This window comes from Uranotaenia lowii, chromosome 3, assembly GCF_029784155.1.
Source record: "Uranotaenia lowii strain MFRU-FL chromosome 3, ASM2978415v1, whole genome shotgun sequence".
Taxonomy (NCBI): Eukaryota; Metazoa; Arthropoda; class Insecta; order Diptera; family Culicidae; genus Uranotaenia; species Uranotaenia lowii.
In genome coordinates, this window is record NC_073693.1 from 330901653 (window position 1) to 330920669 (window position 19017).

Below are 19017 nucleotides of genomic sequence, written 5' to 3' on the forward strand. Positions count from 1 at the left end.
TTTTTAAATATATCTTTATTAGTACCAATTCATCATTACATTTATATTACATTAATACATTAAATTAGGTGTTCAGTTCAATAATGAACTTTCAGAGCCCTATAGTTTAATAATCACTAAAATTTATTTATTCGACTTAAATTTGCTGAGCACAATCAAGCATTTTTATAAAGGAGAACATCCTGTAGTGAAAAAAAAAAATATTTTAAACTAAAAACTAAAGCTATCCTAAAATTAAACTAATTGTAGAGAGAGCGAATCTCTGCGATGGAAGACTGCATCGATTTGCCTCTGAAGTTGGAGATGATTTTGTTGGCCATCTCTTCGATAGATTCAATGCCTGCAATTCGATGAAGATCTTCGGTGCTGTGCCAAGGTGGAAGCCGCAAAATCATTTTCAGAACCTTGTTCTGAATCCTCTGGATGGCTTTGTTCCTCGTCGCGCAGCAGCTAGACCAAATCGGAACTGCATACATTATCGCTGGTCGGAAGACTTGCTTGTAAATAAGCATCTTATTCTTCAGGCAAAGTCGGGATTTCCTGTTGATGAGAGAATAAAGAGATTTAGTGTATTTATTACATTTAGATTGAATATCTTCAATGTGATTCTTAAAAGAAAGATTCCGATCAAGTGTGAGTCCCAAGTACTTCACGTGATCAGACCATTCTAAAGAAACCCCATTAAAAGTTATGGAATGATTTTCATTAGGTTTTAAAAAATTTGCTCTTGGCTTATGGGGAAATAAAATAAGTTGAGTTTTGGAAGCGTTAGGAGAAATTTTCCACATTTTCAAGTAATTCAAAAAGGAATTTAAATTTTGTTGCAATCTACTGCGTACCACCCGTAAATTTCGACTTTTGGCTGAAAGCAAAGTATCGTCAGCAAATAATCTTCTACCTTTTCCTTCTGGGACATCAGGAAGATCAGAAGTAAAAATATTGTATAAAATAGGCCCAAGTATACTACCCCGAGGGACACCAGCTCTAATGGGTATCCTTTCAGAGCATGAATTTTGATAGCTTACTTGTAAAGTTCGGCTAGTCAAATAATTTTGAATAATTTTGGTGAGATACCTATACAGGAAAATCAAATCGAGCTAATTTAGCTAATTTTTCCAGGTTTTTAAATTGGAGTTACTTTGGCATTTTTCCATTTATTGGGAAAATAAGCCAAGTGAAAACATTTATTGAAGATTTTAACTAAAAAATTTAAAGTGCTTTCAGGCAACTTTTTAATAAGAATATAGAAAATCCCATCTTCCCCCGGGGCTTTCATATTTTTAAATTTTTTGAAAATCAATTTAAGTTCATCAATATTTGTCTCACAAGAACTTTCAAACACAATTTTCTTAGAAAGAATATCATCAAATTCTAGGGAAATTTGAGCATCAATTGGACTTACAACGTTTAAATTAAAATCATGAGCAGACTCAAATTGTTGGGCTAATTTTTGAGCTTTTTCTGAATTAGTTAAAAGAAGTTTATCCCCATCTTTCAAAGTAGGAATTGGCTTCTGGGGCTTTTTTAGAATTTTAGTTAATTTCCAAAATGGCTTTGAGTAGGGTTTTATGTCCTCTACTGCTTTAGCAAAATTTTCATTACGAATGAAATTTAAACGACGTTTGATCTCTTTTTGAAGGTCGCAATAAATTAATTTCAAATAAGGATCCCTAGTTCGTTGAAATTAGCGTCGACGAATGTTTTTCAGTCGTATCAAAAACTGAAGATCATCATCAATTAAAGGTTGATTAAATTTATGTTTAACTTTAGGTATTGAAGCGGCTCTAGCATTGACTATTGAAGTTGTCAAATTTTCTACAGACAAATCAATATCTTCTATTGAATTCAATGGAACGTTTACATCTAAATTACGTTCAATAAAATTCATATATCGCTCCCAGTTAGCCTTTTGAAAATTAAAAGTTGATTTTAAAGGGTTTTCAATGGGACTTTGGGATAAAGAAAATGTTACTGGAAGGTGGTCTGAATCGAGGTCCGCATGAGTAACTAATTGACTACAATGCTCGCCTAAATCCGTTAGAACCAAATCAATTGTGGAAGGATTTCTAATCGAAGAGAAACAAGTATGCCCATTAGGATATTCAACAGTATAATAACCTGCAGAGCAGTCATTAAACAAAATATTCCCATTTGAATTTGATGAAATATTATTCCAAGATCGGTGTTTTGCATTAAAGTCACCAATAATAAAAAATTTAGATTTATTTCTGGTGAGTTTTTGTAAATCTCCCTTCAAAAAATTTTTCTGTTCACCGCTACATTGAAAAGGCAAATATGCGGCAACAATTATAATTTTCCCCATAGAAGTTTCTAATTCAATTCCAATCGTTTCTAAGACTTTTGTATTGAAAGAAGGAAGAAGTCTAAATTTGAGACGACTATTGATGACAATAGCTACACCCCCACCTTGTCGATCAAGTCGATCATTTCGTAAAATTTTAAAGAAAGCATTGCTTTTCAAGTTATTGTCTGGATTTAAAAAAGTTTCAGTGATGGCAGCAATATGTATGTTTTGAGTTTTCAAAAATAAAAAGAACTCGTCTTGGTTAGCCAGCAAAGATCTAGCGTTCCAATTCATAATATTTAAACATCTATTTGGATCCATGAGGGAATCGCAAAGTCATAATAATTTTGTTAGCATAATTAAAAGAAGTTTGGAAAGCTTCAAACATTGAATTTGCTTTCAACATAAGTTGCATCATTTCCATTAAATTTTGATGCAAAAATTTTAATTTTTCCTCAGTAATCTCACCCAAATCAACAAAATTGTTAGAATCAGAAGAGGAAGGAGAAGAAAAAGTATTTGAATTTCGGGGATTTTCACAAGCCTTCGCATGAACGTTGAGACTTGGTTTTTTCCCATTTTTATTAGTTAAACCTGAAGAGGGCAACCCATTTTCAACCACCTCTGAGAACGATAAACAACGAGTCTGTGGCGCAGAATCAGCCCAGGTAACATTAAAATCACTTCGGGTATTACCCAGCCGTGATTCCAATGTAGGCCGAGGCTGACTGCGAACAGGCAGGTTGTTTGCCGGTCTGACGTGTGAAGACGAAAAAGAGGAAGGAGGAGAAGAAACTTTTCTGGAAACTTTGGGGTTTTTCCTAGAAGCAACAATTTTTGCCCTAACGGGACAATCTAGAGAATTCGAGGAATGATTACCTGCGCAATTCGCACACTTAAAAAATTCGGTTTTTGGCTTATCACCACCAAAAAGGCATTTAGGTTTTTCATGATCGAATGAGCCGCAAAACATGCATCTGGCATTCATTCTACAATTTTTAGTGCCATGACAAAAAGCTTGACAACGACGACATTGCGTAATATTTTGTAAAAAATTGGTATGGGATTTACGAAAAGGTTCAAATTTTACTCGACAATGAAACATAAGACGAGCCTTTTCCAAAATTTTCAAATTATTAACCTGATCCTTTTTAAAATGGATCAAATAAAGTTCAGGAGCAAAACCAACACTACTGGTATTATTCGTGTTGGTTCTTTTCCTCATTTGAATTACTTGAATTGGAGAAAAACCTAACAAAGAATTTAATTCATTTGTGATCTCATCCGGTGTCTGATCGCCGGTGAGACCACGAAGTACAACTTTAAAAGGACGATCACCTCTAGTGTCGTACGTAAAAAATTGGTGTTTTTTATTATTCAAATAATTTAAAATTTTTTGAAAATCATTAAAAGATTCCGCCAATATACGAGCAGTTCCCCTTCGACCGATCTGAAAAGAAATCTTCACATCCTCGACGGAAGTGACGATTTCTTTTCGAAAGGCATTGAAGTCAGGAATCGTGACCGTTATTGGTGGAATCTTTTCGTTTTTAAGAGTATAAGAAGAAGAAGAAGGTTTCTTAGTACTCTTATCAGAATTAAATATGAATATTTCCTCATCACCGATGTTATGAAGGACATCGAATGAATTGGAAATTTCAACTTTTTTGGCAGATGGCCCTGGATTAGGTTCAGCAATCCGTTTTCTTCCGGCCCTTGAGCCGGCCGAAGACTTCCTCATGCTGGAAAGAAAAGAGAAAATATGAATAGAAGAAAATGAAAATAATTTTAGCACTGAAAAGTGCTGATTGAAATACAGGTAAGGAAAAAATAAATAATGTAAAATGTTCCTGCAGGTACACAGCAACGATACGATGCTCCGGCGTACGTGTTGACGGCTCAACGGTACAGATGGAAGTGAGTGATATTGACGTTATTATGCATTAAATTAAGGTGAAATTTTGCACACGGGGGAAAAAGGATCGTTTATATCAACTGTTTATTGTTTTTGCAAAATTAACGTGAAAATGCAACGCTTTATATGAAAATGTGTACACTGAAATTTAATTACGATTACGTCGTTCATAAGTATAGATTCTTATGTTGATGAGAATACTCTTCATGTTAAAGTGTTGTTTGTTCAGTGAAAAGAATATGAAGATTTTTTTTTAAAACACCAACATCATATTTTCACAGTTGCCGGAGAAACGAAGTTCGTACGGGATCAGTTACCTTTCATGACATCCCTACATCAGCTCCCAATTTCAATTTTCCTCTCTCCCGTCAAATCTGTTTTCATGAGATAATTTGCGTTTCCTCAGCAAAAATTTTCTCACTCGCCGGTTTTCTCATCTCACCGACAACGAAAGCGTGCCAAAATATTCAAAAACGTCCCCACATCAACCGATGCCGGTCGTGAGCCTCGGCTGTTATCTGTGTGGGCCCATCATCATTTTCCATACCGGAAGAAGGAGGTCGGTCAAGATGACGCCCATGTTTGGAGAAGGGTGGCTGCAGTGGGTGGCCAATGTTGGGGGAGGTTATATTTTCCGGCCGCCCGCTTTCTTGGCAGATTGGCAGCTTGGATGATGATGATGATACCAGTCCTACTGTTGAGTTGGCTGATGTTTTGATCCTGTTTGGCGCGGGCAGTTTTCTGTTGTGCTGCTCCAAGCATTTCAGTCGTTCGTTGGCAGCCGTGGAAAACGGGTTGGCTTTTTTCGGTTTGCGATCTGAGTCGTTTAACTGTTGGCGGGATAAGTTCGGTTGAGAAGTTTTTAAAGGAAAATCTGTTGGCGCGAAATTCGGTTGGCTTTCGGTGATTTTTTTTGGTGAACCTTCATCATTGCGGGGAGGGTGATATGTTTTAGAAATTCAAATCGCAACTGTTTGCTCATGAGTCGTGCGAGGGAATAAACCTAAATCAACGGATTGACGAAAGAAAAAAAAACTATAAATTTCCATAGTTTGAAAAGTAAGCACCGGTGTCGATTTTCCTCACGTTTTCTCGATCCCAATCGTCATAAATGTCAGGCAGCTGAGCTCGAAGATATACGGGGCATTTCGGGTAGCAAAAATTGTGCTAGTCCAAGGAAAGCAATTTACGGGCAACATTTCACCCTACAATTGAAAGTTTGTATCGCTTTCGGTTTGGATCGATTACATTTCGGAGCTATTATAGTTTAGTGGAAACTTACGTCTTTTTGTGCTCGAAAACATTGGAATGTTGCTGCTGCAGCTGCCCGGAAGATTGATAGTGTTTCCTCTAGAATAGCTTTTCTTCCGCTTGTCACTGGATGAGAAAAAGTTGGTACTGAACGGAAAAGCGCTTCTGGTTCCGGCCACGTGTTTTATGGATTTTGTGTGATAATCTTTCGATTTATGGGAATTTCGGTAATTGGAAGTAGCTGCGTCGAGTAAAACCGACAACGTATTTCTGTTTGTGTTCGTGTAAGTTTGTGTAAGTTTGTGAGAGTTTAGTCGAGTGAAATTCAACTATGGGAATCGTAATTATTTTGGCGCCTGGTGATAACTGTAACGCAGCAATGTAATCAATTCTCATTAAGAGAAAGTGCTGGACGACGACTAGTTAGTGTGTTAAGTGGGCCAACTTGCGAGATTTCCCAGGGAGGAATTAAATTTTCTGCGCTGTTGATGATAAAGGTGAGTAAGGTCGAAATAATTACGCAAAAGGTAACAGTAGCGAAAGGAAAAATGGTTGGTTATCAGATTTCATGCTGACTTTTTTTTATAGGAATAGGAGGTTTGGTTTAAGAAAAAATCATGAGAATCATTTTGTTGGCTTGAAAATTATTTTTAACACTTTCGAAAGACTTTATATTTTTCGGTAAACAAAATTACATGTCATATCAATCATAAAATAGATAATTTAAACTTCGTACAATCCACATGCTTTATAACAGCAAACCTCAACCTTCTCAATGAATATTATGAAAATAAAAATAAAAAAAAAACATGGATTTTTTTTAACATTAGACTTTATATCTGAAGCTGAATAAAACTTTGAATTTCGATTGATTTATGTTAACTGAGTTCTGAATCGACTAGTTTTGATTAGTTCAATATATATTTGATTAGTTCAATGTATATTCAAAAATATTTAAATTTTTATTTGGTAAACAATGAACAATGGATACTAGTTTGAGTATATAAAAGGGGTTTTGAATAATGAATTCAGGATTCTGAGTTAGCTGCTTCAAACCGAGATTTTTTATTTAAAAAATTAACTTCTTGTATCCAAATTCAAATCCTGAAGCATCAATTCAGTTTCGAAATAAAAGTTTTATTTGTGACTCAATAGATAAATCTTGAAGTTTCTACAAATTTAAAATTCTCAACTAGAATAAACAAATGATGTTTCAAATATGATAACTAAAAGGACCCGAACTTTGGATAACTATGCATAAAAAAAATATTTTTAAGGAGTTCAGTTTCCTGAATTTAAATCTATTGTCAAATTTTGTCTATCGCCTCAAGTTGTATGGCTTTGGTATTGGTATGGTATTCTATATGATAGCATATTTTGAAGAAATAAAATCCCACATTTCTCAGAAAATTTATAACTGTTTTGAGAGCTCTAAGTACATACAATTTTAATTTCTTGATATTGATTTATTTACTGTTGAAATAAATCAAAACTTTCAAAACAAACCACAATCACATTTTTGGTAAGTCATTTATAAATTTTTCAAAGTTATGTTTTTTTATTCTGAACTAGAAATTTGCTTCAAAATATGAAATAAAAATTCCCAAAACACAGATTTGATCAGGTAAAAAATAAACAATTATTAATTGTTAGCTAAATGGTAATAATTGTTATTTATTATGCATCTCAATCAAAATTTATTTTCTTCATTTTCAACTAAAGGGTTCATTGAAAAATTCCACTGAAATGTTTTGAATTTGAAAAAGAACTAATCGCAATTTGAAATGTAAGTTTTTGATTAGAAAAAAAAATCAAAGGTTTATGTTTTTAAAACACCAGTAATTCAGAATTGAAAAACTTAGACAAACTTGTCTAAAATATGTTTAAAAGTTTAAATAGTTTGACTTTAAAATTCTTTGAATTTAATTAAAATTTGCAAGAAAACTGTATTATAAAATTCTGTAATCTCATTTGAAAATAAAAAACAAAATATGAACATAAAAAGAGAATTTTTTTACTATTTAAGAAGGATTTTTCTACAATGAACACGATTAATTGATAATTCAAGGGAGAAGCATTTTGGTGCTAATGATTGATTTGGTAGATTTAGCTTCCTGAACTCGAATCGTTTGTCATATTTGGACTATCACATTCAATTTTGGTGATGTGGAATTTGGAAATGTGTCGGTTTAAGTGCAATCAATCATTGATTATTGATTAACTATTAAAAATACATTTAAGAAAAAAATCTGATTCTAATTTTGTTTATTATACTTCATTCAATTAAGGAATGATATTTTGATTATGCATGATTTAAAAAAAAATTCAACAGTTTTTAAAAATTTGGAAAAATACAATTAGGTAGGGTGAGTGCTCCTTCTTTGGAACTAGAGCCTACTTTAGTCCTAAAATGACAAACATTGGAAATGACCTACAAGTATTTTTGACATTACTGCAGGAAGTGAAAAATACTTGATTCCATTTAACAAATATGTTGAAACCTGCAAAATGATTAGATTTATGCTTTAAAAATATCTAAACTTCAATTCGCTTTAAAACTTCTTTAAAAATTCGTTAAATGAGGAAAAGTAAACAAATAGAAAACTTCTAAGACTTTTTTTCACAGATCTCAAAATAACTTGAAGTTTTGAGGAAAGTTGATAATTGATTTGAAAAATAATTTTGTCAAAATTGCAGAACTTTTTAAAGTAACTTTCACATATTTTCAAAACATATTTCAATAATAAAAGCAGAGAGAAAAATTGCATATTTAGATTCAGGACACCCAAATCAATCTAAATAACGTTTTAAATTCATTGCACCTTTAAAAAATGTACATATTTGGCCTTGTGTAATTTATCAAAACGTTTATAAATGTGATGGTGAGCATTTAGAAGAAAAAGGAACAAATTTTAATTGAGGCTGAAATTGGTTCTTGAAGAATGTTTCATATCAGTATAACATTTGTACATTAACGAGGTTTTTTAAATCAAAATTTTTAGTAATAAAGTAGAGGATATTAGATTTTTGATTCCTTTTGCTTATTCTGTGGATCATCATGAGAAGTAAACGCCTGTTACATGGTGTCCAACTTGTCGATGTATAAAATCAGTATTCGATTAATTAATTTTGAAGTTAAAATTGTTCGTTGCCAACTCTGTTCTAGTTTAGTTACACTTTTCATTAAAAACCCATTCTAAAGACGAGGTAACATTTTTGTATGTCAAGTTTAGAGTTTTAATACAAAAGGTTAATTGTACTGCAAATCGAAATTTACAGTTAAAAATTAGTTTCAATTCGTGAACTTCATATAGTGTTGCAAAATGAAATGTCTCAAGCCTAGAGTGATTTGAGACTAAATTCCAGAGGCGAGCCAAATTTCTGAGTTGCTAGCTTACAATTATTTTTAAACACCTTTAAGATCAAGTAATTTCCCGATACCATGGTGAAATTTTTTTATGAAACATCAATAAGTCACACAAACGCAACCAATTTGCAAATCATCACTTGTGGGGAATCATGGGCCACCTATATTTTGGTGTTTTTATACACATCCAGATCTTAAAATACGCTATTATTATCTGTAAAGTTTTCTTATGTCAGTCAGAACTCGGAAAATAATGTATTCAAAAATTAAAAAAAAAATTGCGATGCTTAAAAATGTAGAAAACCTTCCATTTAATTTTTTCTTTTTATCTTTAAGAAATTATGAAACAAAGAAAAAAAGTCGCTCATGATACTCCATTCTCTCCTATATTATAATGGATAACTGACAAAAATTTCAAATAATATTTCTAATTGAAGATTAATCACCGCGATGATCGTTTGCTCATTTTATCGAACATTTGAAATTTGCTTTTTATCTTTTTCTATTCAACTTAGATTTTTCAAATCTTGAAATATGAACACATTATTCACCGAACAAGCCGTAAAAATTCATAGACATTTACAAATAATTTCATAGCAATGTTAGTTTTAAAGTTAGAAATGAAATTAAAAGTTCTAAAAACACAATGACACTTTTGTTTTATAAAGCATACTTTTAAATTCGGCTTTTTTTAACGTATTGTTGAATGTTAACTCTCATCCACTCAACAGTGTCAATATGACACTATTGGAAGTTTGGGGGAACATCATAATAAATAAATCTTCTGGGATCCTTAATGAATCTATGGTATTTTCAATTTTGCATCATTACTTTTTTAAGGTCTTTCCCTGAAAACATAGACAAAAAATCCCTTTTGAGATCTAGAGTGTCAATTTGACACTCCTTGCTAAAAAATCGATACGTCTCTCTGGTGTCTCAATCAATTTATACAAAATTAAAACATCTGGTGGAAATAATTTTATAGCAAATATCTTACGTTATATATTTTGTTATAAAATCTGAAAAATCGCAAATTAACAAAAAGTTAAAAAAAGCTTCTTTTGAAAACTCGTCAAAAATTCTATGTTTCGTATTCTTAGAATCTAATGATGCCAAAATGTGTTAAATTATGTCAGCTTTCCAATCCACTATTCAAAACTTCTCTACTGTGACTGAAACTATTTTGACGATTCATTGATTGAAAACTACGGTTTTACACAATTTACACCATACCAAACGAGAAGTGGCACTCTGCGGAAAGGCAAAACGCGAAATGGGGACACGCCAAAGCACATTCAACCGGTTTTTCTTGATTTTTTCTTCAATATTAAAATATCAACTCATTCTATTCATTTATTCTAAAATATACCTTATATTAATCTTAAAATTTTAGCTTTCCAATTTAGAAAAAAAAGAATTATTCGTATCGTAATTTTGATTTTTAAATTCTTATTTAGGCTGTGAGTGAAAATTGAAAATTAAAAATCTCAATCAAGTTCCTTATAAATTGGAATTTACTTCGTTTATTTTGAGTAAATAATCGAGCAAATCCAAGAAAAATTCAGGTATTGTTTCAAAAAACAAATGAATACGAAGAGCGAAAAAAAAAAACACTTCGGATGAAAATTTTCTTTTGAGGCAAAAATTAGCAGCAGCGTTGATATCAAATTTAAAACTTAAACTTTTTACAAAAAAAAACACAACATTTTCGCTTTGTTAACTGTCTCACACAGGCGCGGATCTAGAGATTGCTTCTAGGGGGGGGTGATTTAGTAAATTTTCCAAAATAAGGGCCAAAATTTTTTAAGTGACAGGAAAAAATAAGAACTATGACAGGAAAAATGTTGATGCTAAAGATGAAAAGAATTCAGCAATGTTGAAGACAATTAAAAAAAAAAAGATTGTTCAAAGAACTCTATAAATCTGTTTGTGGCTGGCTTAGTCTTTGGCAAAACGCAGAAAAATGTTTTTTTTTTCACTGGTATGAAGTCAAATTTACGTTTATTTATCTAGTTGGGAATATAGAATGACCATTTGTTTATTTTTATCAGATAAGAAATCCATATGCAATTTAATTTTCAAAATCGTACTTTATTCATTTTCAGTCAAAATTAAATCTGTTGATTTGATTTCAACTCACTCAAATGAGCATCTCTGGTTTCATGGTTAAAACAACGTCTTAATAATTTTGAAACTATTACAATATTCGGGTAAAAAAGCCATTTACATAAGTTTCAATTATATTTATTCGAAATATATTCTCTTTTGAGTTCCAATTTTAAACCGTATGTCGCTTCATTGCTTATCGAAACCCGTCAATGTATTTCTTATTTTTCACTTGAAGTTACAATGAAATATCAATTTAAAGACGTGAATGAAAAAACAATCTTAAACAGTTTGGCGACAGATTTGAAAACAATGCATGAATAAAAAAAAACTTACAAAAATTATTACCTGTTTTAGACTTATAGTTCCTTATATCAAATAGTAATGTGTTGATCTGGGGTACAATCTTGGGTAGACTGTATTTTAATTGGTGTTTGTTTTTTAACGGCAAATCCACCCAAGCTTTCAATGACAAACGAGTTTTATGCGAAACTCAGAACAAGGCATAGAATAAAATTCGTTTGTCATTAAAAGCTTGGACTGATTGGCCGTAAAAAACAAACATTTAATAGTAATTTATGAAAATATGCCCTACTAATAAACGGTTAGCATAATTTGTACAATGAAAGCTTCAGTTACAATGTAGAAACTTATTTTTAGATATGGTTAAAATATTTATTGATATGGATTTTGAGCATCAAATAAGTTTGCTTTAAGAAAATATTTAATTTCTTACAAAAGAATTCATATCGATAAAAATGAATCAAACATTAAAAGATAAAATAAGAGATTAAAAATTTGTTGCTAGCTTGATCCAAATCGAAAATTTTAGTTTGAAATTTGGCTTTTGAGAAGACTGTGATAAATAGTATACAATACATTAACAAAATATGGAATTCCCTGCAGATTTTTTATTTTGAAATTTCAAGTTTCTTTATCAGTTAATATTTTATTTATTAGAAAAACAGCTCCATAAGTGAAATAATGTGGATAATTTGATTTTGCATAATACGAAAATTGTAAAATGAACTCGAAATCTACTTTAAATTTGAAATTTTTTGCTGAGTTGTGACATTGATTCAAAAAATTGAATAGTAAAATTGAATCAACAATTTTGCGATCTTCTACGATTTTAATCATCTCCAACGAAATACTTTCTTGATATTTTTATATTGGTTTAAAAAAATATTTACGGCCTGAATATGAATCTGAATGTAGAATGTTGATTCTGCCTCTGAATTTTGTAACTTAAATTCAATATTTGAATTATAAATCTGTTTCCGAGTTTCAACATTACTTCTAAAATGTAAAAACGCGATTTCTAAATCTTGATTCCAGATCAGAACTTTTAATACAGTTAATTGCATTACTTAACGTTCATAAAAAAAAATGTACCAAGAACTGAAATTTGTTTCGTAGCCTTCAATCATAAATTCAAATTCTGATATTTTGAGGATTTGATCTGAGCTCACTAATTCAATTATTTGATCTGAATCCGATAATTGAATCTGAATTGAAATACGAAAATTTTAATGATGACCCTAAATTTGTTTGATACCCTTTTTCATTTCCATCTAAGAAACACTTTCTTTGAATCATGCACCAAACAATTCAGAATATTCTCATAGCGATGAGAATGAGAGTGAGAAGTTTCACTCCAAAATGCATCTGATGTCATGCTTAAGGAAATTCCTTAAAGAGTGAGGTACAAGCTTTATCCCTTTCGCACGCCCGACGCCAACACGAAGTTATACACGCGCATAATTCAAGAATATTTTCAAGCAGCATCTGAATTCTTATACACGCGGCGTAAAAATGGTAATTTCAATGTTAAGATATTTTGACACATGAAAAAGTTATATTTCATCTAAATTGAGTTAAAAAAATGGTGACCATTTTACTGATGATTTATTTTTTCCGCTTGGGGGGGGTGATCACCCCCATCACCCCCCCCGTAGATCCGCGCATGGTCTCACAGTTTTAAAGGGTAACTACTGGTTTTAGCTTTTACACATAGCCGAAACCAAGGTGGGGAAGTGGGTGGTGGATGTGGAGGGATGGTATTTGGGTGTTAAACTTCTTTAAAGAATAATTACATTTTTAGAGGTGCAAAAAATTTAAGAGCTTAATTTAACTGATTGGGAGACACAGATTCTGATTCCAACTCAGCTCTGCTGGTTCTAAAAATATCTTTAAAAAAGCTGAAAATTCATTAAATAAGTTTGTGTCTTTTTTGGCAAAACTGTAGAAGATTACAAACATTTTTAAATTAATGATATTAACTCATGGACCGACTTTCCCGAAGATTGCGAGTATTTTTGCCTTCTGCGAAAAAAAGTTATAGATGTTCTTTTTCGGATTATTTTTTCCAATTCTTAAAAAAAAACAAGAGTTATAACGAAATTTTAAAGAAAAGCTTTAAACCAAATTGAATCTATTATATTTTGTAACAGTGGTAAAAAGATTTTAAAATTCCAATATTAAATATTCAAAGGCTTTCGATAGTGATGTCAGAATTAGTTGTATTGTTAATTTAAACATTTCTGAGAATTCTTAAAGCTATCGATCTTCGTTAATATTTTTTTTTTAAATTTTCATATTTCCCTTTCTTATTCTCTTTTTCTTTTAAATAAAAGTGCTAAGCTAAGCAAACAATTGTAAAAACAAAAAATAAGTTTGGCTCCTTAAAACCTGAAGGTATGAGCTGTTCCAAATAAAGATTTACAAAAAAAAACACTTCTGAAAACGTTAAAATTTGATATTTTTAATGCATTGTAATTCTAAATCTAGATTATCTAGGCGAAATCTGAATCCCTCATTGCGGGAGGATAATAAAAATATTCGATTCGTTTTTGGCTTTCATTTAGGTTTGTTGGTTTACCAGTTTTATTCAAAATTTGATTGATTTTATCTAAAATTGATAAATTTTCCTGTTTCTACAAACCTATCACAAAAACTAGTGGTGATAGTCAAAATATGACAAAAGATTCAAATTCAGGACGCCAAAGTCTTCCAGTATCAGTTATTTAAACATAAGCACCAAAAATGCTGTTCTCTTGTGTTATTTACCTTGTACATAGATCGAGAAAATTCAAATAAAATCCTTAGTTTGAATTAAGATACAGTACCGTTCATAATTGTATAGAAATTGAACTTCCATAACATTTTACACTGATGATATTTTTTGATCAAATTTTTTGCGTTAGATAGATCAACTATCATACTATTATAACACAAAATTTGAGATATCTGGAGTTTGTGTGGCCTGAGATACAGTAATTCTACGAAAATCGGACTTTTTGGACTTTTCTAATTTCAACTGCAATATCTCTGAAACTACGCAACATTTTTTATTGAAATTTTTCAGAGTGATTGATGAAATATAAAGCTAGCATGTCTGATGTTTTCAAAAAGTTCTATCGATGAGATAAAAAGTTACGCGAGGTGCAATATTTCAGGCATGAACCTTGAAATGCGATTTTGATAGAATTTTGGACGAATGTTTCCATAGAAAAATCATATTCTCTGTTTAACAACCAGTAAATCTATTTCAACCGAAAAATCACAACAATATCGCGAGATCCTGATTGCAAAACACAAATCGATCATTTATTTCTTTTTTTCTTTTCTTCATTGCTATTGCCAGACATTTTTTGTCTGATTGGTGGAGGATTGTTATCTGGCTATTGTTATCAAGAATCGTCCAAAATTCTATAGAAATCGCTTTTCAAGGTTCATGCCTGAAATATTGCACCTCGCGTAACTTTTGATCTCCTTGATAGAACTTTTCGAAAACTTCAGACATGCTAGCTTCATATTTCAACAATCACTGTGCAAAATTTCAATAAAAAATGTAGCGTAGTTTCAGAGATATTGCAGTTTGAATGAGAAAAGTCCAAAAAGTCTGATTTTTGTAGAATACTGTATCTCAGGCCACACAAACTCCAGATATCTCAAATTTTGTGTTATAATAGTGTGAAAGTTGATCTATCTAACGCAAAAAATTTGATCAAAAAATATCATCAGAGTAAAAAGTTATAGAAGTTCAAAGTCGAAGTGACAGTGCGCTTGCTTCCAATTTCTATACAATTATGAACGGTACTGTAGGTTCATTATTCAAAATTAAAAAAAAACCGATGATAACTATTAAAAAAATTCTGTCTGATCAGTTTCTCCATTTAAATTGGATAAGCAGCTTGAAATTTCTTTATCAAAATTTGAATTTATCCTAGATTAAGACTTCAATCGCAGACACCAGATACCCAGACTGATCAGTGGCGCTTGAATCCATACAACTACAAGTCGCCCAGAATCATACGCCATCTGTCGGGGCATCGTGAAACTACTGTGCTACATCAAGAAAAAAAAATTACACTTGACAATTAACAAGCCAAATGAAAACCGTCTTGATTGAATCACCTATTAATATTTGAAATTCTATCTCAAATATTTTCATTATCGTTTTTGTCTTCAATGTTAATTGTTTACTTTAATTTACTGTATCATAATAAGAGATGAATGTTATACAAACAATGACTGTTGATCGATTGAGATGAAACAAAAAAATACAATCACAACGTTATAGTGGTCCTTAGTTCAGAGCCAATTAATTTTGAGATTCAGTTTTGATTTCAAAATTAATTTATCCGGCTGAATAACAGTATGAAAATTATAATGTCTAATTCATTGAGTTCGGAATTGTTTGTCTTAATCTGAAAGGTTTACTGCGACCAAAAAGACAAGCTATATATAAATCCTTGAAAAACTTGAATTCTAATTTATCTTAACTGTTTCTTGGCTCGTACCTAGATAGGTTTGAGGAGTGAAATAAGTTATATATTGAATAATATTTAAATGTGATGAATGAATTGATAAGATATTAAATCCTATTTGCCGCTGGATGTGTTCGTGATAAAATGCTGGTAGTTTCACTAGAACTTATAAATTTTTGGAAAAATAACCTCAGAAACGACCGTGTTTTTCGACCGGGTATTTTTCCCTGCTCAAATGTGCGTGAGAAATGTCAAAAAACAACTGTTTTTGGCATAATTCTGGACTGGACTGGAAATAAAAGCGACCATGTTTTTAGACTTTTCTCCCCATCTTAATCTGTACACGAGAGCAAGTGCGCGTGAGAAATGTCAACTTAAATATCCTTTATTCGAAAAAAAAAAAAATGTTGAAATACTGCACTGAATTTGGAATATTTCAAAATAGAGGTTTCAAATCCATTTCTCTTTGCTTCCGAATTTTTTTTTTACCTTTGACATTCAACCAAATTCTTTGATTTAAAGTTTTGTTAAAACCATATTTCGAAAGTAATTAGTTTACTAAATGAATCCATTCTTCAAAAAACTATCATTTTGAATAAGGGTCATTTTAATGTTCCTTAACCGATGCCCAGTAAATAAGAAATAATTTCGCTGTAACTAAACTTATATATCGATTTCAATGCTTTTCCACACCACCAAAACGAATTTTGAATGGTAAAAGAACAGTACTATCTTGATGCAAACGAAAGTCATTTTTATTTTCTTGTCGTTTTATGGAATGTCAAATATCGTATGTCTGTGTGAGTGAATTCATTTAATGTTTTGATTTTGATGTGACGAATTCACGTTTGTTTTATTTTACCCATGGATAAAATCAATTACACGTGCGATATTCAAAAAATGGTTCGAAATTTAACCAAAAGAACAATAATGAAAAAATAACTTAACAACAGAACAGGAAAAGCTAAGCTAAGAATAGCTAACAGACTCGGATAATTGAGATTGTTTATCAAGAATCATCATTATGTCAACCAACGCACTTGGTTAGAAGTTGTAATAAATTTGATGGAAAATGCATCATCTCGAAGCCAAAAATATTTTTTCCACAACTGCCTCTTCCAGTGGGCAGTAAAAGGGCTAGTTTGATATCCAAGTTTAGTTAGATATTTGAAAAGAAGACATTTTTCGAATGTGGTTAAATTTTTCATAGAAAAGGAAGTTTTAGGATTTATTGGAGGTAAATAAAAGTAAATAAAAATCTGACACCGGTTTTTTGTTGTAGATGGTGACTTAATGGTTTATTTCGTTGTTGCGATTTTCATTAAGCTTCTTCTGTTAACAAAACATTGCTTTACAAATTTTGTTAACAAAGCATTGCTTTATAAATTTTGTAAATATCACGTCTACTTTTGTTTTATTCAGTTTTGTAAACCTCTATAAATGCGTCAATTCGGCTAGGCGAAGGGTTTTGAGAAACTCTAACTGAAACAGAATGTTCAACAAAATTTGGTAAGAATCTCGTCCATTCAACTGATTTAACAGTTCTAAACAGTAATATAATTTAAAGCCACATTCAAATCGCAATCGCAATATACAATCAGTGGAATGTTTAGACGATGTCATATGTCGTTTTCTCAACAAGTCCTAGATCGTTTTATAACTATTTACAAATAATTGGGTTTGTCACAATATTTTTCTACTCGGGAAAATTGAAATTACCCTTGACGGAGGTTTCGGGGTTAACGAAGTCTTGCAGTTGAAAGTGATCTTTACAAATGAGGCCAAAGAAGTCATAAAATGGTTATTTTTGAACCACAATGCTATAAGGAAGTGAAGCAGAAAATCTCAAGCTTTCAGTCAATTTTCATTTCTGTCGAAGTCGATGTATTTTTTATAAGCTTTATGGTTGAATTCTAACCACGTTTGGTTAATGCGATCCAATTCAAAAAAGGTTCTTTAGTGGTTTTCGAAATATATCGTGTTATTTTTTTTTCTATCAAAATTAGGTAATCAAAAACGACCGTGTTCTTCGCTAGATGTAAAAAAACAAATAGCACAATGCAAATGTGTGTGTGATATATCGAGATTTTTCCTTTTGTGTATGTTGCCGTTAGTTTCACGATAACCCGTAGATAGCGCTGCGGAACAAGCGCCAAAATCAGCCTTCAGTGGTCAGTCTGGGTATCTGGTGTCTGCGCTTCAATTCACAATCAAAAGCACTAGACTGAATTCAATAGTTGAGATTGAAATATTCACTATGATTTTAAAATTTTGAAAAAACTTATCAGAAACTATTGATGAAGATGATAATATGTAATGCAAAAATTTTATGGAAAACCAAAGCGGACGTTGCGGGTTCGTCGTATTGTCGAAAAATTCCTGATATTTACGGTTACGTTCTTTTCTATTTCGCTTTGCTTTCATATGTTTTTCTAAAAATTTCCCCACCACCTTTACAAATTTGAGAGATCAGGAAAAAATATGAAAAATCTCTTTTTTAAAATTTTCTATCTGATTAAGATTTAGCATCTCATAAAGTTCTGTGTTTTATTGAGTACTAGCTGACCCGGTGTGCTTTGCTACACCTTTAGAAAACAAGTGATATTTCCAGAAATTATTCAATTTTTTAAAAATTTGTTGGCATCATTTTGAATCAAATTATAACATAATTCAAAAGCAACCGTTATAAAATGAGAGCTGCAGTTGGAGTTTCAAATTGAAATACAATGATGACTTAAACTAATTTTCTTAATCTTGATCTATAAATTTGTGTTAAAGATCTGATAATTTTAATCTGTTTTTTTTAGCTTAATTAATTGTAGGCAAACAATCTAACTTAGAAAATATGGTAGTTTTTGCTTGATATGTTCTGGATTTATGCTAAAAAGCTGATAAGAGAGCCCAAATGTCCTACCCATTACCTCCTGTTGAACGGAGGTCGTGGTCTTTAATATAATCATACCCATTTTTTTCGTACCCAAAAATCCTCTTTTATCTAATATAGTTCCATTGGTTGATAAGTTTTTAGCTTTACAACAAAATTTATATGGAGCCCCCTCCTTTCTTCCCCTCTTTACACTGTAAAGCGTAAGGGTCTATAACAATCGCAGAAACATATCTCGTAACCAAATACCTTTCCATGCCATATTTGTTTCCATTTGTTGGCTTTGTTAGCATAAATTGGGAACTTATGCTAACAAAATTGTATTGGGCCCACCTTACTTTTCTTTTGTACCTACTCACTGGAAGGAGAATTGTGTAAATAATCATAAAATCATACCAAATTTCCATAGAAATATTT

At 31.5% G+C, this 19017-nt stretch overlaps 1 protein-coding gene across 1 annotated transcript in view; it reads left to right on the top strand.

Moving 5' to 3' along the window:
• Positions 1-5003: 5003 nt before the first annotated feature.
• Positions 5004-19017, top strand: part of LOC129757632 (neuropeptide CCHamide-2 receptor-like) — a 143163-nt gene continuing 129149 nt past the window's right edge. Inside the window, exon 1 of the mRNA XM_055754902.1 lies at positions 5004-5968. The gene's annotated coding sequence lies outside the window, so the exon portion shown is untranslated. The remainder of the gene's footprint in view (positions 5969-19017) is intronic.